This window comes from Vespa velutina, chromosome 4, assembly GCF_912470025.1.
Source record: "Vespa velutina chromosome 4, iVesVel2.1, whole genome shotgun sequence".
NCBI lineage: Eukaryota > Metazoa > Arthropoda > Insecta > Hymenoptera > Vespidae > Vespa > Vespa velutina.
The window spans coordinates 4,707,466-4,725,602 of NC_062191.1; the positions used below are offsets into that span (position 1 = coordinate 4,707,466).

Genomic DNA, 18,137 nt, shown 5'->3' on the forward strand with positions numbered 1-18,137 from the left:
ATCTACCGAACGATCCGCCATCGCCATCCGCATCGTTGCCCGCCACCGCCCTTTTCCCGTCTACACGGGCTCTACTCTTTCGCGGCCTACCATCGTCGGCTCACCCGTGTAATTGCATAATTTAGCCCGGGCCTCTTTGCTCCTCGCTTAATTCATATAATTTCGAGGGAAACGCGTACGTAAATTTCGACGGAGCTCGAACTTCATGCCAAAAGAGTAAAAAAGAGAGACAAAAAGGGGGAAGAAAAAGAGAGAAAAAAAAAGAAAAAAAGAAAAAGGAAAAGGAAAGGAAAAAGAAAAGAAAGATGAGAAAAAGGAAGGAAACGATAGCTTTTTTTCTCCTCTCCCCCCCTCCTCTCTCTCTCTCTCTCTCTTTCTTTTTCGTTCACCAAAATCATTCGCTAAATATTTGAGGTGGATCGTTCGACGTTGCAAGCAACAAATAGCTACCTACTTCTCATCGATTTTTTTTTACGATAGAAAGAGAGAGAGAGAGAGGGGGGGGGAGACAGAGGGAGGGAGAAAAAAATATGGCTAACACCACTTAAGTTTGCTTTCCAAAAAAAAATATATGGAACATCGAGAAGAAGGAGAAAAGAATTTCGTCGTGAGTAACGATCGATCTCTATGAGATATAATTTTGTTTTAATATATTCCCTCGAACTAAACCGTACCTCCTCTCATGTCTACCAAGTATTTGCATTAATATAAATTTTCATGATTTCGTTCAGGATGAAAATATTACTGGCACAACACCGGGATATCTTAAATATCAATATTTTAAACCACGAAGAATACACAGAATGTCAATGTGAGTAAGATATATATCTACTTATATCATTCTTTTTTCTTTTTTTTTTATTTCTTTCTTTTTTAAAATTTACCAAAAAAACGATGATAAAATTAAACGAACCTCTATTTTTTTTTCCTTTTTCGATAACGCCAAGTCATTGCTCATAAATATTTGCTTTTATTTAAATTTAAAATATATATTGCTTTCTGTTCGTTTTGCATTCCTTGTCTTTATTTCTTTTTTTTTTTTTTTTTCTTTTTTATTTTTCATTTTGACAAAAGGTTATCGTAAACAAACAAAAAGATAAATATGAATTAGGATATACATATATTGTAAAAAAAAAAATAATTTATTTATATTACAGCCCCGTGTTTAATATGCTATTGCATATTTTTAAAACGATGACTATCTATATGTTTTTAGGAATATTCGATGTCACATAAAATATTTCACATCGATTTTGACTGTCGAATGAATCAATGGCCAATGGAAGGACGATTATTGCGAGGAAGAAACGAGAAGAAACAAGAGGAAATAAATCTTGAATTTTTTGAGTACGAATAATTATGAATTTAGATATAATCATTGAAAAAATTCTGTATCTTCGGCATTGGAGAGATTTTAGGCCTATTGGAGCATTTTACGTTTCAATGAAAATACCATCATTGTGTAAAGAGATCAATTTCCATTATTGTGATTAAAATTGCAATTTAAATAAATCTCGATTGTAAATTTATTTACTCAAAAAAAAAAAAAAAAAAAAAAAAAAAAAGGAAAAAAATTAAAAAAAATTACTTTCGAAAAAACAAGCGTGCTAAAAAATTCTATTCGTAGGGGTTTAAGCAATATTATTTCCTTTTGTTCGTCTTTCTTTTTCTCTCTCTCTCTTTTTTTTTTTTTTGAACGAAACGAAGAAACGTTCCTCGTTTGGTCGCAAAAAAAAAGGAAAAAAAAAAAAAAAAAAAAAAAAAAAAGAAGAAGTATGAAATGCGACTAAAATGGTGTGATTTACGAGCGTACGAGGACTCTAAAGAGTGGTTAATCTTTTTAAGAGGCTCGCGAGGTGTCGGAGTCCTGGTTATCTAGTGTAACGAGAGCCTAGAGTACGATCACCGCGTACGAACAATATAGCTCTCTTATCTTTACTCACTCCTGCCGTTATACCGATGCTACGTTATTCTCGAACGAGTTTACCAAAGATAGGATTTCGTCGGCATTCTACGATGAGCGAAGATAAACCGGTAATTCGCTTTCTTTCTTTCTGTTTTCTTTTTTATATTTATATTTAAACGCGAGATTCGTTCCAAAGGAAAAAAAAAAAAAGAAAAAAAAAATAAAAGAAAAAAAAAAAAGAAAAAAGGAAAGAAAGCGAAAGAATAAGCGAAAAAAGAAAGTTAATATCGTGGACCGTTCTCTCGATCGTAATCTTTATCATTCAGGAAAAGGAAAAAAAGGGGAAAAAGGAAAAAAAAAAAAAAAGAAAAAAAAAGAAGACAGAAAAAAAATACAAAAACAGTTTTAACAAGATAACACATTGATACGAGATATCGATATAGATATATATTTGAATACAAAAGTATTTTGAAAAAAGAATAGAAAATAAATCGGGCTAACTTGCCTTAGGACAAATTACCATAGTTTTTCGTTTAATTTTTTCTTTTTCTTTCTTTTTCTTCTTCTTCTTCTTCTTCTTCTTCTTCTTATTGAAATTGTAGCCTTGAACCGTGCCACTTATATCTTTATTACTATCCTAAATGCATATAACCTACGCTTAGAAATTACACGTTACACGAAAGAAACTAACGTTAACATACGTTTCTTTACAAAGTATCGAGGTTAACAATTTTTCATCTAAGGAAAATTATCTCCTTTGTTTTTTCTTTTTTCTTCTTTTTTTTTTTCTTTTTCTTTTTCTTCCCTTTTTCTTACCAGCAGGTGCAACGATCTAACTAATACGTAGAAAATACTTCTCCACAGTTGCATTAAGGTCGCGTAATCCAGAGAGAGAGAGAGAGAGAGGAAGAGAGAGAGAGGAAGAGAGAGAGAGAGAGAGAGAGAGAGAGAGAGAGAGAGAGGGAAAGCACTTTGTTTTAACTCTACTCGCTGATATCGAGTCGGAAGGAGATTTCGACAATGTTCATTCAGAGAGAATACATTAAAACTTTTCTCATCTTTAGTTAATCTTGAAAAATGGACACTTTTCAAGGTAAGTAAGTTCAAAGAAAGGAGGGTGAGAGAGAGAGAGAGAGAGAGAGAGAAAGAGAGAGAGAGAGGAGAATAACGTATTCGCATATATACGATATTCCTTGGTATCTATAGTGAATCTTGCGAGAAGAGTAATTTAAACCTAAAGAAAGTCAAGTCGATTTCATATCAACTTTCACGTCCACACTGTTCCGTTCTGATCTTGTTTGATCTGTTCTGTTCTATTCTGATCTATTCTGTTCGGGTCTCGTTTTAAGTCATATCACTTATCGAGCGAACAAAGTACTTAACTAACTTTCTTATTCGCCAGGTCAGACCGATATATTAGCTCTCTTGGTTGCTTGCTTAGGCTCTAATGAAAGCATTGCCGTGATCTCAGGGATTCTCAGGTGGATTTAACGTTGGTTAATAGTCCTATTTTAAGAATGTATCATCGCGTATATATACATATATCGTTTATATCGATGAAATTTACACGAAGTTGAAGAAAAAAAAAAAAAAAAAAAAAAAAAAAAAAAGAGAAAAAAGGAAACGTATCTGAAAGATTCGAAGAATCCGATCTCGTCCTATCGTTTCTTTATCAACGAAACTTTGAAAATAATCTATTCGTTTAAATTAAGGGAAGAGGTCGAAGAGGCTTCAACCATGAAGAATTTTAATCAAACTAGGCGAAGTAGATCGGACCGAGGAAATTGAGAAATACCTATATACATATATATATATATATATATATATATATATATATGTATGTATGTATGTATGTATGTATGTATGTACCTATAACTATACCTAGCCCACGAGACTTGCACGGAATTTCGGGATTTAATCGAAAATCTCGGGAAAATGAGAAGCGAGAGGCGGAATAGCTATTTCTACCCAGCTTTTTTTTTTTTCTTTTTTTTTTTGTATAGGTATAAGTAAGCGTGTTGAACACTATGCTATATCCATTGTATATAGGTATCTTGGTGACGTAATCTCTCACGAGATGAAGGAGGTAGAGAAGGATTTTCCGTTGCAACCTCTCAAGTGTGTTTAGTATTACGAAAAAGTTAGAGCTCAGAAAAGTAGCGAGGGAGAGAGAGAGAGAGAGAGAGAGAGAGAGAGCGAGAGAAAGAGAAGAGGGGGAAGAGAAAGAAGAGGAAGAGGAGGAGGAGAAGGAGTTGGAGGAGGAGGTAAAGGAGAAGGAGAAGGAGGAGGAGGAGGAGGAAGAGGAGAGTGAGAAAAGTGGTTTGATGCGAATGGAGAAACCGAAAAGCGTCCAGGTGGAAGAGAAGAGGGAAACGCCGCGATGAGAAAAGAAAAAAGTATGAGCGAGATAGTACCTATTCCGAGGGAGAAAAAGTGTGAGATCCTCTCTCTCTCGAGAGAGAGAGAAAGAGGATCCCTGAAGACGTGGTACCTTTTCATCTTTGTACTTTCCGAAAAGGCTGGGCTAAGTCTCGCCATGCTTGCTGGGCTCGTATCGATCTGCTGCGCGCGCATATTATCTCTCTCTCTCTATCTCTATCTCTATCTCTATCTTTTTCTCTTTCCTACTCTTCGTCTCTCTCTCTCTCTCTCTCTCTCTCTATTTCTCTTATAGCTAGAAAAACGAGATCGTTCTTTGCTCTCGGATTTTCTACCAGCTTGCCCTATCATCGCATCGACCTATTCGCCAGCGAATGCATTTCGAAGCTTCCAGGGTGAATCAAGGTCACAACCTTTTTCTCTTCTCAATTCCTTCCTCTTTCCATTTAACTCTTCATCAGCATCTCCCTTTCTATGAAAAGAAAATTTTATATACCTTCGGATAAATAAATTCTAATATAGAAAAATCCAAAGTTTGACGATGGATGGAGTTTCTACGCTTTCGAGAGAGAGAAAAAGAAAGAAAAAAAAAAAAAAAAAAAAAAAAAGAAAAAAAAGAAAATGAAGAAGAAACGAACAAATTATAATGGAGATTTAAAAAAAAAAAAAAAAAAAAAGAAAAGAAAAAAAAGGAAAACAAAAGAAAGAAAAGAAAAAAAAAGGGAAGAAAGAATGAAAGAAATAGAAACTCACGAAAAAGTAATTTCACCTTCGAATTTAGCGAATGATACGACGTGAACGGGGAAAAAAAAAGAAAAATTTCCTGTAGAAGAAGAAAAGGGAAAAGAAGAGGAAAGAGGAAAAAAGAAGAATTCATCTCGAAGGAAGGACACTCGAACGTTCCTTTATAACCCTTTTTTGGCAGGAACGACGTGTCCGACGTTCATAGCAATTTACCTGATGTTCACCTTGACAATAAAACACGAAAAAAGGGTTCAGACGTTACAGGGTGGAGTAATAAACCAATTGGGGGTGAGTAAGGTGTAAGTGGGGACAAGGAAGGACAGGTTTTCTCTCTCTTTCTCTCTCTCCTCTCTCCCCCCTCTCTCTCTCTCTCTCTCTCTCTTTCTTCTCTTCTTTTCTTTTTTCTATCATTTTGCACAGCAGCTTTTTTCGAAAAAGAAAGAAAAGAGAAGAAAAAAAAACAAAGAAAAAAAGAGAGAGAGAGAAAAAGGCTTTGAAAAACGAAAGGGGTAAAGGTTCTTATACCGTTATCTGCCGAACAAATCAAGAAGCCGCGAAGCATTCGTAAAAAAGTACGAAACTCGTCGCAGGTGAACATCGTGGCAGTTCGACTTCAAGGTTACTCTAGTGAGTTACGTTCTTAGTAGTTTGTGACTTCTTGTCAAGGTGAATTCGTTTTAACACGGTCGGTGATATGTATACGAGGTAACGAGAGAATACTACTACTATTATTACTACTACTACTACTACCACTATTTCTACTACTACTACTACTACTACTACTACTACGTGCACCTGTTTCTCCCATTACGCGAAGGTATGCAATATATTTCCTGTTTTAAATGAGTATAATATAAAGCAACATTATACGATCGTCAAAACTTTTAAACTTTCTCAAGTTCAACCTTCATTTATATCTGTATTATCGTTGCATGATAACTTCTAAGTACCTATCGTCTTATTATCCGTTCATGAGATACGAAATACAAATAATCACGTTATAAATGTATATATATATATATATATATATATATATATATATATATATATATATTCATATATGTCTAATATCATAAAATCGAAAAGGTGTTAGAGCAAAAGAAATAAATGAGAGTGGTCATCGGGGAGAAAATTGAGTGCGGGTGGGAGGTTGAATAGGAGGCAATTTAGATGGGATGCAAATGGAACGGTAAGAGAAGGAGAAGACTATATGGATAATGTTAGAAGCAACATTAAATACTCGAACGAACGAGAGTAACAAATTTCCACTAAGTAGCACGGTATTCTGGTTGGAACTAGCCACGTGTGAAATTGCAAGGTACGAAGGCTTAGCCGGCGCGTTTATAAGTGGCCTTTGCATGCATACGAGAAAAGCAGGAGGAATATTCCCTCGGCGATAACAAGTTTTGCTAGTTTCCGTGCAAGCTGTGTTAAAGCAAGAAAGAGAGAAAGAGAACGTAGTATAACCCCCGTGTGTATATATATATATATATATATACATACATACATATATTCATACATACGTATGTACGTACATATATATATATATATATATATACATATGTATTTCTCTGTTGTATATTTCTATGTTTGTGTACAAAAGAGAAAGAGAGATAGTTGTCGAGACTCGGGCAATGCTTTTGCTCGGTGTATACTTGACGAACGTTATAATAAACTCTGCGGTATATAACGCCAGCCGCGACGTGTAATGCGCGAAGCGTATAATCTACCTACGTCCTCGTGTACCTTTCAATGCGCATAACGCGTTTGCGCCAGCGCAAAGAGAGAAAGAGAGAGAGAGAGAGAGAGAGAGAGAGAGAGAGAGAGAGAGAGAGAGCACAAGGAAAAGGCGACTTTAACGCGCACCCATCTCGCCGAACTATTTTCTCTTCTTTTATTTCTACTACCTATATTTTACTCTCTCTCTCTCTCTCTCTCTCTCTCTCTCTCTCTTTCTCTCTTGCCACACTTGAACCGATATTTTATTAGTTATCTATGATTTCCGTGTCTATTTCTCTCTTTCTCACACCCCTTCCTTCCTTCTCTCTCTCTCTCTCTCTCTCTCTCTCTCTCTCTTTTTCTTACTCTTGTCATAAAATTGGATGACGTTCTTTCATATTAGAAATAATATATCCCTTTCGTTTGATATTCTTCAATTCTATATTAATTATGGGACTTTTTTCAAACGAATTTATTTTTTATAAAAATAATAAATACATTTGATAATAAATCATATAGAATGATGAAGAAGCATCAAAAGTCTATCTTAGTATTACATAAAATTGCAATGTTTCTTTTCCTTTTTTTTTTTTTTTTTTTGCTTGTCTTTTCTTTTTTTCTTATTAGACAAAAAATTACGATCGTATAAATCTTCGATAATCGCCGATTAATCCAAAGAGAACAACGTTTCTCGTTCAATTTTAATTCCATCGGAACGATATAGTCGGTATTAGTTTGTGAACGAATAAAATGTCGTAACGAAAGAATAGAAACTTCTATTGCTGCCTTCTGCGTAAAGATCGAAATTTGTAAAATCTTTTAGTCTGAGATAACACACGGTTGCCATCTTGTGTACACGCGTGGTTGCAACTTCGAGGTTTAGAGAAGAGCTCGTTGGTTCGACGGGGTGGGGGAGGGTAAGAGGTTTCAAGAGTGGACTAAAAGAAATGGGATGAGCTTGTGAGGGAAGGAAGAGGCATCTCTCGAAAAGAAAGGTTCTTCTCAAATGAAAGAAAGAAAAAGGAAAAGAGAGAGAGAGAGAGAGAGAGAGAGAGAGAGAGAGAGATGAAACGAGAGACAAGGAAAAATGTAGAAAGAAGAATAAGATGAAAAAGAAAAAAGAAGAAAAAGGAAGAAGAGAAAAAAGAAACGTAGGTACGTACTTACATATATAGGTATATATATATATATATATATATATACATATATGTACAGTACGAGGAGAGGACGAGGTGAACCATTCGTTCTTTCGCGACGAGAACTCGATGGTACGGAACGACAAAAGTTCAATTCCCGAGGAACGACAGGGGAGAAAAATCTTTCTCGTGTATAGCGTTTTTCGCTTCCATACTCTTCGGTAGTACCTACATCACCTTCCTCGCACCTCCTCCTCCATCAAAACGTGAGGAGTTTTGTTCTTATTAAAGAGAAAAGCTACCTTATGAGAAATAGACGGGAAAGAAATCTCGTCGATAACTCTACTTTGAGTGTACCCATGGGGGTTGAATTATGGAGAATAATGGAAATAGAAAAGTTTTCTTTGACGATATATATAGTTAATGTATCTCTTTCAATGTAATACGTAATACGTATGTTATGTTATAACCAGTTATATATATATATATATATATATATATATATATATATATATATATATATATAAGTATAATTATGAAGGTAAAGAGTTGTAAAATGTTTGTTATTTATCGTCGTATATTTATCTGTTTTTAAATTTCTTGATCATTTTAAAATCACAAGGAAGCAAAATCATGACGAACATGGCGAATATCTAAAGCAACCCTTACATAATTAATGATCATGCATAATCAATGATAAATAAACACCATTCGAATTTTAATCGACTATAATCGTTGAATATTTTAACGATCCATTATTGGATTTTTCTCCCCCACCACCTGCCCATTAAAGAAGATGTTATATTATAAAGTCGTTAACGAAGTCAACGTTAAGGAGATAGTTCTATTATGAAATATCTATTTACTCGATCACGATGGATATAAATAGACGATAATATCTCCATTTCAAGTTTGTAACGATCGCAATTATGAATTTTAATAGATATGGACCATCCAAGATGCTTCTCGTGTTTTTCAAATGAAATATTATATACGAACGGCAGAAACAAAATGAATATATTCAAATTGACGATTAAACGAGCGTTTTAAAATTTTTATTTTTCTTTTTTTTTTTTTTTCTTTTTTTTTTTTTTTCTTTTTTTTTTTTCTTTTTCGTCTTTCTTTCTTTTTACAGTTTCGACAATTTAAATGTGACCTTTGGTCAACAAAAGATAATATTTATCATTTACTTACGTACGAATTAGTACCTTTTTTTTTTATCGAATGTTTATTTTTCTTTTCTTTTTCTTTCCTTATTTTCTTTCTTGTTTTTTTTTTCTTTAACTTAAAAAATACTTCCGAAAAAGAAAGAAAATTAAACATGAAAAATTGATTCTATTAGAGAAATATCAGTTGAAACGAAATTTAACCATGTTTTTTTTTATCTTTGTCTATTTATGAATAATCGTTTCTCACGATCATCCGTCGGCGCGTATTCACAATAACGCAAGATACATCGGTTAAAGGCTATAAAACATCAAAGAGAAATAACGATTCTATATTTAATGAAAATTATCAAAGTAACTAACTACCAATATGTTTTTATACCATTGAGTTTTAGTACGTTAAAAGCAAACGGGGAAAATGGCGTGGCTTTTCGAACGTATCAAGGGGACATTTAAGAAGCATTTTAAACTCGATGTCCTTGAAAGTATCGTACGAAAATTGAGATTTAATTTCTCCTTCGAATCTTATTAATAATAATAATAATAATTATTATTATTATTTTTATTATTATTATTATCATTATTATCGTTATTTTTTTTTTCTTTCCTTATTTCTTTATAAAAGACACAGGTATATCTCAACATGAAAATATTTTCTCACTAATCATATAATATTTCGTTTCATTAGATAATATAATTCGTTCAACAACGATGATAAAAAATAATTAGAAAGTAAATAGAAAGTAATTACGTTGCTCTACGTATTTTTCTTTTCTCTCTCTTTTTTTTTTTTTTTTGTTTAATCTATCTAAATTCTAATCTACCTTTTTCTGTTTTTTTTTGTTTTTTCTTTTGTTTTTTGAATAAAAAAAAAAAAACAGAAGATGAAAGAACACCGAATTAATAGTAATAATGTTCTCGGACGTTCGGGTGTAGGTGGTAAATTGGATTATTCAACTTTATTCACGTTAGGATCGTTCCGACGGCAGATGTTCTTAAAATCACGCGTAAGGAAAAGAGTATCTTACCTATCTAAAGATATATTTGGTCTCGCATACTAGCGAAGAAAATTTGACTGTCCTTATTGATTCCAAAAACGGAATAAGGGATTAAGAATGCAAACGGCGTCCTTCCGACTCGTGAGGCTTACAGATGCGTCCTAGAGCTGTGAAACGAAAAGAAAAAGGAAAAAAAAAAAAAAGAAAGAGAAAGAAAGAGGGATGAGAAGGGGGAAAAGAGGGAGGAGGGAGGGAGGGAGGGAGAGAGAGAGAGAGAGAGAGAGAGAGAGGAAGATGATGATGGCGGCGAACGAGAGGAAACTTTATATATTTCAAATTGCAAGTTTAAAACCCAGCTTCCAAGTTACGAACATATATATATATATATATAACTATAGATATATATGTATATATATAACTATATACATATATATATATATATATGTATGTATGTATATATATATCTATATATATATATGGACACGCGTCGAGCATAACCGATGGGCGGGAGCAGCTGCAAGGATTATATTCCATAGAATGAAATATTTTCCTTCGGACATCTTGTATAATCGAATGTAAAAATGCTCATCGCACCTGCGCCACCGTGCTTCTTCTTCGAATACGTCAAGAATCCTTTTACTTCTTTCTTTTTTTTTTTTCTTTTTCATTTTTTTAGAATCCCCCCCCCCCCCCCCCCCACAAACCATCTCTTTCTCTCTCTCTCTCTCTCTCTCTATCTCTTTCTCTCTCTCCCTCTCGCTCTTTCTTTAGGAGTTATTAAGCATGAGTAAGTATCTCATAAAAATAAAACCACCTTTCTTCTTTACTACGTTTAAATAAAAACAGAACGAGGAAAAGTATGTAAGTAGCTAAACGTATTCGCGTTTTGTTTAAATATTTATATGTATATATATGTATATACATATATATATATGTAGTTATGTAGTACTCTCTCTACAAATATATATATATATATATATATATATATATATATATATATGTATATATAGTTATATTGTAGTTATGTAAACGTCCTAGATAAAAATATATGTAATTAAACTAGGCGTCTGGATTATGATAAAGATAATAACTAAACGGAATCATAAGGAGTAAATGTATATTACATTCAAGGTCAGGTTGTGGTAGGTAATTAATGTAACTTCTTCTCATCGAGCCTTTTTATTTCGAAAGAATTGGCTCTAATTAAAATAAGCGAATAATAAAGCGATCGTCATTAATCGCATAAAGTTAATAACGAGCGTAATGAGAGAGAAAGAGAAAGAGAAAGAGAAAGAGAAAGAAAAAGAGAGAGAGAGAGAGAGAGAGAGAGAGAAATATTTCACTTGAATCTTTTTACAAATAGACAGTGATAAAAGTGAGAATTATATTTTACTCGTTCGTATATCATTTAACTCTACTGTAAATAGTCACTATAAAGATCGTACGATTAAATGCTTTTATGCACGTAAATAAACATAGTCGGTGTCATTTATTAATGAAATTACATATCTTAATTGTCATTGCTCATAAATAATATCTATTATGTATATCTCTTGCAAATATAAGAATGAGAACAATAAGAGCGTACTAATTAAATTTAATTTTCTCACTCCCTCCTGATACTTATCGATTTAACGAGCAAACAGATAATCAATAGACAATATAATCTCATAAAGTTATTTTTCTTAAATTGACGTGATTGTTTGAGCGTAATTAAATTGACGATTAACATTGTTCAATGGCTTTTCAAAAGCATAACTAATCTAATAATTCATAAAATATATTTTATGCTTGAGCTTTTTGTATGTAATATATATATATATATATAAAGTTTGATAAAATACAAATAAAAAAAAAAAAAAAAAAAAAGAGATGAAAACAAAAGGAAAAAAAAAAAAAAAAAAAAAAAAAAAAAAAAAAAAAAAAAAAAAAAAAAAAAAAAAGAATTTAGAATGAACAAATGCTATGTCCTTATCTATCTTTCATTTAAAGCTGATACATCAATTTGTTCTCTATTTGGATTTCATGTTACTCGACTTATTTATAGACTTTTAAAAAGAAGAGGCAATAAAGACCGTAATAAAGAAAGCCGAGGAGCCTAAAGGAGTTACCCAGCTAAATTGCACGAGATAGCTAGTTACTTTGTATTACCTAGGGACTTTTGTTTCCTTTAAGAGACGTTATACACCATAATTATTGTTATTTTAAACGACTATACTAAATAGCTATGACTTAACATACTTTGGTTTCGTACCAACATAAATACATTTACCTTTAATCGAACTAACGATAGATATGTATTCACCCTTTTCTATCTATAAATTAACTTCATAAAGAAATATTCTTTATCGTTTAAAAAGAAAAAAGAAAAAAAGAAAAAAGAAAAAAAAAAAAAAAGAAAAGGAAGAAAGAAAAAAAAATTCGAGAAGAATGTCATCCAAACAAATGAGACGTCGAAACTTGAAGCCCTTCGTGAATTCTCAAGTATCAAGTTCCTCGATTGGTCGGTTTGTATCTTCGAAAACGTAAACCTCTTCCCATGAAAGAAATTTAAGGGGAAAAAAAAGAAAAAAAAAAAAAAAAAGAAAAAAGAAAAGAAAAAAACGTATATTAGAGAAAGAAAGAGAATAAAACACACGATTAAAGAAGGATATTAAAATAATAATATAATTTAGTTTAGGTATATCACCTCTCTCTCCCCTCTCTTTCTCTCTCTCTCTCTCTCTCTCTCTCTCTCTCTCTCTATCTCTCTCTTTCTCACTTCGTAACGATAAATAAATAATTTGCTGAATCACCGTGCTAGTATAGTACGAAATAAATAGAAAATAAAGTAAATCCGACGTTGAATAGGTGAAAGTTGTACCGCATTCAAAGCGATTATTAATATCTCGCGGTTGGAACACACGAAAAACGTAGCAGTGCTTACGAAAGTGCCGTGCTTGGAATACCAAAGCTGATAGACTCGGCGCCATGTTGCCGCCATGTCCTCGATTACCAGGGACGTGATTCGAGCTCAAGCTGGACCACTCAGACTCCCTGACACCGACTGATTTGTGTCGCCATCTAGCAGCCAATCGGCCAAGCTTTTACTTGAATCCACGTTACACGTTGAAATGTTTCCCCCATCTTATCTTAAAATCTATCTAAAAACTTTACAATTAAATTATCTTTATTTCTATCTTTCTTTCTCTTTCTCTCTCTCTCCCTTTCTCTCTCTCTCTCTCTCTCTCTCTCTCTCTCTGTCTTTCTCTCGATCAGATTTATAAAAGATAAATGAATAAATAAATATCTATCGAAGTGAAAGAAAAAGAAAGAAAAAGAGGGAAGAGGAATAAGAAAAAAAAAAAAAATAAAGGACACACTTCTTGTATACTCTGTCGTTTCTATCGAGATAAAAAAAAAAAAAAAAAAAAAAAAAAAAAAAAAGAAAAAGAAAGAGATCGAGCTTATCTTTAAACTGTTAGATCTCTTCATCGTTAATCCTTGAGAATCGTTTAACGATTTTCAAAGATATAAATATTCGATAACGCACAAAAACGTCAAATAATCTTATAAATATATATAACCCGCATATATGTTTACACTCGTCTCATTCGTTGACATATATAGATGTGTGCGTCTATGCTCATGAATTTTTTTTCATTAGTTACATATAATATATATTTTACTTAACAATAACTAGTTAAATATACAGGGTGAACCACATTTTGAATCGTTCGATTTTAACCTTTAATATTATGCATATGTAATTCGAGATTGGAAATAAAATATTTAGAAATGTCGTATCACAATTAATACGCGATGAAAAATGTTCGTAAAAGTGCATCGTTAATAAGAATTTATTCGTGGGGGAAAAAAATTTTTATTAATTCATCACGTCATAAGGTTCACCCAATACATACTTAAATGCTTACGTACATGTTTCTTTACCACTTGTAGATATTTCTTAATCATTAAGTCATGATTTATCATGACCGCTTTATATAATTACTTCATAAACGTATTTGTATTTATTTTACGACTTCGAAAGAAGAAGAAAATCTTATTCGCGATAAGTAGGGTACGTAAGAAAAAAAAAAAAAAGAAAAAGAAAAGAAAAGAAAAGAAAAAAAAATTTTAAGGGAGAGGAAGAAAAAAAAATTATTAGTTAAAAAACTCCTACATTACACCATATATTTAAATTTATATTTTACTATGCTCTTTATAACAACACCTATGCGTAATAAGATAAGTTTGTCTTATAAAAAAGCAAACAAAAAATAGAAGAGAGAAAGAAAGAAAGAAAGTAAGAAAGGAAGGAAGGAGGGAAGAAAAAGAAATCGTTTAAATTCGCTTAACTGTTGGATATCGTGACAAATTAAAATTGAACATTTAACGAAATAAATTTCTTGTCGAAGTTGAAATACTTAACAAAACGTGTACGACATTCCTACGATATCTATATTCTAAGATAAAAGACAGAGAGAGAGAGAGAGAGAATAGAATAGATAATTCATTCGTTGAATTCAATTAAAAATATTATTTTCAAAAGGCAGCGTTTTCTCTTCGTATATTTCCTTTTTCATTCATCATCACAAAAACGTGATGTACGAAGTAAAACTTTATGAAACTTCAGCATCGTGTAACATGTATCCCAGGATCGATACTAGTCCCACAAGAGTCTCTCTCTCTCTCTCTCTCTCTCTCTCTCTCTCATTTGTTTTCCAGGGATTGGGCAGGGGTTGTCGGGGCGAGACCGACTGGTCTGGACTGGTTGACCCCGTCTCGCCTCGCCTCGATCTCTTCACCCCGATTTCAACCCCCACCAAAAACCTTTTACCCCCACTACTATCGCCGTTATAGACTTCCCCTCTTCGTTCCTCTTAAAATTGACTACGGGTTTTCTCAAAAGATGGCGCCACCTGCACCGACGATTTCACATTTCCACCTCTAATCAATAATACGTCCTTCGTTACTCTTCGAAGACTGACGTCGTGTTCGAGGAAAAAAACGTGTAATTTCTTCTTTTCTTTTTTCCTTTTTTCTTTTTTTTCTTTTCTTTCTTTTTTTCCTTGTTCTTGGCTTAAAACATTTCCTTTTGCCGCTCCCACCCTACCTTCACCTCACCCCATCCCATCCCATCTCATTCTATCCTCCACAAAGACTACTACTTTCAATATTCTCGTTCATATAAACGTGAGAAAATTTTTTCTAAAGAATTCGTTAATTAATATGGTAATTAATATTTCGTCACTAATGATTAATTATTATATATCGATCATATGTGATTCAATTAAGATGGGAAAGTATAAGAGAAATTTAATTAAAATTAATTAAATCGTTTTATCATTTATTGATTACATAAAAATGACTCGGAAAACATTCAGTCAATGTTTTAACGTCAATTATTAACCGGTCATATAGATTTTAATAAATCCAACGAAAAATAAAATTCATCGAGTAAGAAATAAAAACGAGTAAGTGAGTATTTATAAAACGTGTGTATTATAAAAGAGCGAGTTTCAAGTGTGACGGGACTATTTAGTAAAATGTTGGATCGATATTATAGGGAAAAGTGATAAAACAACAACATTAGTGTCTTTAGAATCATGTATTTACTTGATTGCGGAAAGATTAAATAAAATGTAAAAAAAATCAAAAAATATGGATATAACGATGGAAAAGAAAATATTTAAATCGAAAGATAATTCATATCTCACTTTCACCCTCATATCAATGTCGTTACGTAATAAGAAAGGAAAAATAATATTTTTTTTTAAAGTGATTTTTTTTTCTTTTTTTATTACTTTGATATATTCTTAAACAATTTTCATTAGTTTTGAAAATAGCAAAAAGAATAATTTGAAATTGATATCGTTAGTTCTACCACGATAATAATAATGATGATAATAATAATAATAATATTAATATATGTATCTCATTCGATCTATTCACGTAATGGCCAATATTAACGTATAATGATGTAAAGGAGAGTGAGGTGATTAGAAATCTATAAAAGTGCCGACAAATCTATGGAAAGTTATTCGATTACCATAGATTATTAACTTTCAACTTTAATATGTGCTCGAATATAAAAGTATACGCATCGACGAACATATTATATTCATATTTATTACCAATTTACATTTATAAAATATTTAAGGTTTAAAAAAATCAAAGAGAAAGAAACACAGACAAATAAGTAAAAAAAAGAAGAAGAGGAAGGAGAATGAAATGTAATTGGTTGATCGGTTAATTGATTAAAGTGACTTATTCGATGTGATACACAATACACAATTTCTTCCCTTCCTGTTTATACTTCACAATTCCCATATCCTGTTCTACTTCTTTCTCGCACAATCATTATACTTCTAAGATAATAATAAGAAAAGAAAATTGATTATCTTGGAAAGAACAAACTAAAACTAGTTAAGAAGAAAAGTGAGTAAACTAGTCCTATTGTTACAATAAAAAACCACTCGAGCTGAAAGCTGATAAAAGATAAAGGATATCTAAAAATCGATATTATATATATATATATATATTTTTTTTCTTTTTCTTTTATCGACTACACATTTCAAATTATAAATCGAGCAAATTATTAAAAAATAAGAAAGAAGTTTACGCATCATATTACACATTTATATTTTTGATCGATTTAAAATGAATCGATAAATAATTATTAAGAGGAAAGACGATCGATTCTAAAGTTAAAAAAAAAACAAAAAAAAAAAAATAAAAAAGGAAAAAAAAGAGAGAAGGAGAGAGAGAAATACGTACGTATATATACATATATAGTAATTCCTTCAAAAAATATTTTTTTAAGTCAAAGAATCAAAATATAAGATAAAATAGATAGGTCCATTCTTTCTTATATCTATAGTTGTTAGATAAGTATGTTCGATGTCGCACCTACGCGCGTAGATTCGCGTGACACTAGCTGTTGTAGTCAGGTAATAAAAAATTCAAGCTCGTAAACCTTCTCCCGTGCACGCGAGAACGCAACTGGTCCTACGTAAAGTAAGTATTTACATATCCATATATTCCTCTATCTAAATATTCCAAATGTCTTATTTACTTTATCCGTCTACAACGCGTTTACTAAGCGACGTCTTTCAAAATGTCGAAATCAATAATATCAAATTTTCGATAATGAAATTTCATTTAACAAGAGTGAAAAAATTTTTACATCATTTATAATTAATTTATATGCACGAAATAACTCAAGAGAAAAAAATCCAAGTAATTACATTAGCTATTGTATTTTCTACAATACAATTATCTCTTTCTTTTATCAGCAACAACACAATATTATAAATCCAGGGTAACGTAATAATTAATTTATCGACGAAACTAATTTTCTCTTTTTACTTCTCTATCTTTGTCTCTCTCTTTCTCTCCCTCTCTCTCTCTCTCTCTCTCTCTCTCTTTCTCTTTTTCTCTCACACACGCACGTATACACATCAATCCTGTTAAAAGTAATTAGTAAAGAATGCAAGTATCTTGCAATATAATGTATTACAAAGATAAAAGAGAGAAAGAAAGAAACAGAGAAAGAAAGAGAGAGAGAGAGAGAGAGAGAGAGAGAATAATAGAGAGTAAGCGCTTGAGCCTGATTGGATGGGAGAGGAGGACAAACTAAGTGGTACTTTCTTTCGTTCGAGTACAGAGGTGGTACTAAAAAGGTACCTTGAAGCGATCCACGCGACGACGACGACGACGACGACGAGGACGACGACGACGACAACGACAACCCACCACCGATTTTCCATTTTCTTTTAGCATTTTCCCTTTCTCCATCTACTATGTATCTCTTTCTCTTTCTATCTTTCATCTTCGTGAATACCTAACTACTCTCTCTCTCTCTCTCTCTCTCACTCTTTCTCTTTCATTCTCTTTCTCTCTCTCTCTCTCTCTCTCTCTTTCTCTCTCGTGAATGCTTTAAGGTATGGAAGAGTACCTGGTCCTAGGTCTGTCCCCTTTCAATGAAGCCCGTTTCAATTCGGCAAGACAAGGACGCCTCTTGGAACAGCCAATCGGAGCGAAGCTTTCCCCGTGGCAGCCGATCAATGCGAAACTCCTTTGTACCGACATGCACGGCATACCAACA

The 18,137-nt window shown here is 32.5% G+C and overlaps 2 long non-coding RNA genes across 2 annotated transcripts in view; one reads left to right on the forward strand and one right to left on the reverse strand.

Annotated features, from left to right (window-relative positions):
* LOC124948471 overlaps nt 1–1,455 on the forward strand; it is a 20,587-nt gene extending 19,132 nt beyond the window's left edge. The window contains exons 3-4 of the long non-coding RNA XR_007100751.1: nt 732–811; nt 1,217–1,455. This is a non-coding gene — a long non-coding RNA (uncharacterized LOC124948471). The remainder of the gene's footprint in view (nt 1–731; nt 812–1,216) is intronic.
* Nucleotides 1–18,137, reverse strand: part of LOC124948475 — a 65,097-nt gene that overhangs the window by 45,850 nt on the left and 1,110 nt on the right. The gene's annotated exons all lie outside the window — the stretch shown is intronic.